Consider the following 527-nt stretch of genomic DNA (forward strand, 5'->3'; position numbering starts at 1 on the left):
TCCATTAGAGCTCCGTGCAGAGCTGCAGGAGGGAGCTTCTTTCCCCGGGGTGAAAAGAGGGGAGTGGGTAATTCTGGAGCAGTGAAGGCACAATTCTGCTCTCACGTGCAGACAAGCAGCTGCACAGCAGCAGGCAGGTTTGTTCCAGCCCCGTGCATCACCCACTGAGTGCACCCAGCAGAGCCTGGAGTCCCCAGGTCCTCATTGCTGTGATACTTTTGTCACTTCTGAGATTGACACGGAATAAGAGAACCTGGCAAAAACACATGCCGTTGACCTTATTGATCTTTAGTTTTAATTCTGCATTAGGGGAGGTGGACTGATGAGAAGCAAATGCTGTCCTGGTGGGAGCAGCACAGGGTGCACAGGGATGAACACAAAGCCCAGCAGTGCTACAGGCAACGTGGCAGCACACCCAGAGCACCCACACAGCTGTTCCTTCCCCAAATCACATCAAAAAGGAAAGAAAGAAGAAAGAAAAGGAAGAAAAGGAAGAAAAGGAAGAAAAGGAAGAAAAGGAAGAAAAG

This window comes from Centrocercus urophasianus, unplaced genomic scaffold (assembly GCF_019232065.1).
Source record: "Centrocercus urophasianus isolate 14NV4802_14NV808 unplaced genomic scaffold, USGS_Curo_1.0 seq_22, whole genome shotgun sequence".
NCBI classification, from domain to species: Eukaryota; Metazoa; Chordata; class Aves; order Galliformes; family Phasianidae; genus Centrocercus; species Centrocercus urophasianus.